General features: G+C 39.5%; 1 pseudogene; it reads right to left on the bottom strand.

The window, feature by feature from the left end:
• Positions 1-3,051: 3,051 nt before the first annotated feature.
• On the bottom strand, positions 3,052-3,129 carry LOC118622087 (annotated as a pseudogene).
• Positions 3,130-3,649: the final 520 nt, after the last annotated feature.

Here is a 3,649-nt window from a genome sequence, read left to right as displayed (position 1 = left end):
GTTGGCCCACAGACCACAGGGTCGTGGTTTCAATTCCTGGTCAAGGGCATGTACCTTGGTTGCAGGTTCGATCCCTGGCCCCAGTCAAGGTCATGCAGGAGGCAACCAATCGATGTCTCTCTCAATTTGATGTTTCTCTCTCCCTCATTCCCTCCCATTATATCTGGAAAAAAAAAATCAATGGAAAATTATCCTCATGTGAGGATAAAAAATAAATAAATAAATAAAATAAAAGCCATTGAATGGGACGCTTTAAAAGTGTGAGCTTTATCGAATGTGAATTTATCTCAAGAAAATTGCTACTAAGATAAAAAGAAAGCTTACCTTGGCATCAGTGGGTGAGTGAATTGGAGTGGATGAAGGAAGTAGAATAACAAATTAATAGACTATTGATTAAATTCAGTGTCAGTGATGGCAATGGAGGAAAACATGCAAGAATCATAACCAAAGATAGACTTAAAAGATATAACAACTCAATGGCAAGAGCAATAAAAAAGAAAAAAGTTAATAGGCATTGCTCCTAGGTACTCAGAGAATGATTATGCTATGACTAAGTGAGTGAGAAGCTGGCTGGGATGGAGGGGGGAAGGCGATATGATGGGTTTGGAGATCCAAGTGGAATGTGAAAGAGTAAAAACCACTAAGTGCCCTTATGGAAACCATAGCTAACATTTATATAGAACGTGCTACGTGCCAAATGCCATGATTAGTTGAACCCTTACAATAGTAAGGTAGGGATATCTCCATTTTACAAACGAGGAAACGGAAGCCCTGAGAAGTTAGATAACTGCCCAAGGTTATGAACTTATGTTAACTTCTGTCCCCATGCAGCCTTCCTAGACAACAAACACATTAGTCATTATGTAAATCATATTCATCTCCTCAATTCACAACTATTAGTCACTAATTACCTGTTTACAAACCCCAACCACATCATCAAAGAGTATTTTAATCTTGATTTATGTAATTTGATTTTGGAATCTATCTGAAAATGAAACCAGCCACCTTGATGTTAAATAAACTATTGTCATTGGTGCTTGGCCCTTCAGGCAGATGTGAAGGATACATTTTAGAGGGATTCTGTATCAGCACAGAGTTGGACCGATGTCTTCTCACATCCACTCTGAGACACTGCCGTCCTTGGAGAAAGAATTTCTGCTCTGTTGGACTCCCCATGACTTCTGTAACGTATACAGAGGATTGTGTTTTTGGAGAGCTTGAGACTTTACTTCTACTAGGCATTATTAGTTTAGCAGCCATCTTTCTGGCATAATTCCTAAAATTTAATTTGCTAAAGTAATTGTTTTTCTAATAATAGTGGCTCACTCTATTCTCCTGATATTTAAAATGAGTTACCTCTACCACTCACTATGAGATAATATATTTCTTTTACCACCTTACAGGAGGTCACACTGTCTGGTGTGTTTTTCTATGAATGAGGGATTTGGGGGAAAGCGGTCAGGCACAGCCTGCTCACCCTTGCAGGGCTGCATAATACTGTACCTTGGGCCTGGACCATTTCCTTACGTGGAGATAATAAGCCCTTCACAGCCTGTGCTGGACTTATCGCCTTGTCTGGGAATCTCTTCCCTGTTCTGGGTTTGATATGTACTTCTTGGTTCTGTTTAAAGTGTGTGCATATGGCACTCCACTGCTACGTCTGTTCCCAGCAGGGAGAATAGAGGGTTCTTCACCTGTAGCACAAGAGGGGTCTATGCAGACCTGTGTTAGCTGTGGGGCAAGGCACACCGGCCTGTGGGATTGAAGCTCACAGTTGAGGCTGATCTTACTCTGTTTCTTCTTTGTGTTCCATCAGTTTCTGTGGGAGTTGTGTCCTTTTTGGCAACTCAGATACTTGCAAGCCATGCAGTGGGTCGACTTCCTGGGATTGCTTGGGCGTGGATGGGATCCCAGTGCAGTGGGACTCCTTCCCTGGAGGCAGTAGCAGACGGCACTGCTTAACAAGGGCCACCCTCTTACCTCTCTGAAGATGCAAAAGATCAAATGCTAAGACTATTAGGCTAATGTTAAGCCTTCAAGAGCTAAAAATAAAAATCCAACGGTAATGTTTTAAAAATATTGACAAGTAAAAAGATAAGCCATTTGTAATCAATCACTAACACACAATCACTGATAAGGTTTGGGGACTTATCTTTCCACTCTTGTTTTTCTTCCTTTTTAAAAAATGTTTTATATTTCCAGGAGAGTGTAGAGCTTTTCATATACCCGGTGCCCAGTTATCCTATTACTGATATCTTCATTAATATGGTATATTTGTTATAATGAACAAACCAATATTAATACATTATTATTAACTAAATAATATACTTTATTCAGATGTTCTTATTTGTACCTAATGTCCTTTCCTGTTTTAGGGTCTCATCCAGTGCCACATTCTATTTAGCTGACATGTCTCCTTAGGTCCTACTCGGCTGTGCCAGTTGCTCACCTTTCCTGGTTTTTGGAGCAGTACTGATCAGGTATTTTTGCAGAATGTTCCTTAACTGGGACTTGGGTGATGTTTTTCTCATAATTAGACTGAAATTATGGGTTTTCAGAAAGAAGACCGCAGAGGTAAAATGCCATTCCTATCCCATCATATCAAGGGGACATATACACAGGACTTAGAATGTTGATGTTGACCTTGATCAACTGGATGAAGTCGCAGTTTTTAGTTGTTTCCACTGTAAAGGGACTCTTTTCTCTCCTCCTCCCCATACTGTATTCTTTGGAAGAAAGTGTCTATGTACAACCCAAATTTATGGATCGGGGCATCATGCTCCACCTTGTTGAAGGTGGAGTATCTAAATAAATTATTTGGGATCTTCTGTATGAGAGATTTGTATGTATGTATGTATTTTAGTATGAACTCTGGATATGTATTTTATGCTTTGGGCTATTATCCAATACTGCTTTATTTTATTTAAAAACCTTTTTATAGTGAAAAGTCATAATTTTGCTATTGAGTGCCACACATTATGCTTTGATTCATATTTTCTCCAACCCAATCAAAGGGTGTGAGGATGCCCACCAGGGCACTGCACAAAGTACTGTCACCCTGGTGCAGGGACCATGAGAATCTTCTCTGTGTCCTTCCGATTTTTGTATATGTGCTGCCGAAGCGAGTACTGCTTTATTTTCTTGCTCAAATTTTTCCAGTTTGACCATTGGGATCTCTTGCAGTTGGCTCTTGTATCCTTGTACGTTGACAAACCTCCATAACTGTAAATAGTTTTTGTTTGTTAACTTGAGTACTTTCTTACTTTCTGGTGCTGCAAGATGGTCTAGGCTCATCTTCATGGCTTTGATTCTTGTCAGCCATTTCTCCAAGGGGCCTTGGTCCTTTTATTAGGGAATAGTATTAGAAAGTAAGATCTGGGTGTTAGAGGTACTCACTGATACTGTGGTGTCATTGTTTGCATCTTTTCAACTAACAGAGCGAGGGCGTCATGGTTCAGTTCTAATATCCATGTATAGCAAATTCAGGATTGTTAAGAGGTACTCCAATGGGAAACAACTTTATTAACCAGACTACAGTATTCATATGTAATTTCTTTTGCTTTTAGTCTTCTTGTTTTCATTCATTTCTAAAGTTACTTAGTCAACAGTTTTCCCTCCACTACTTTCAGTGAAACTGTACATTAATGAT

This window comes from Molossus molossus, unplaced genomic scaffold, assembly GCF_014108415.1.
Source record: "Molossus molossus isolate mMolMol1 unplaced genomic scaffold, mMolMol1.p scaffold_m16_p_8, whole genome shotgun sequence".
In the NCBI taxonomy this organism is placed as follows: Eukaryota; Metazoa; Chordata; class Mammalia; order Chiroptera; family Molossidae; genus Molossus; species Molossus molossus.
The sequence above is the reverse complement of the archived record's forward strand: the minus strand, read 5'-3'. Positions and strand labels throughout refer to the sequence as shown.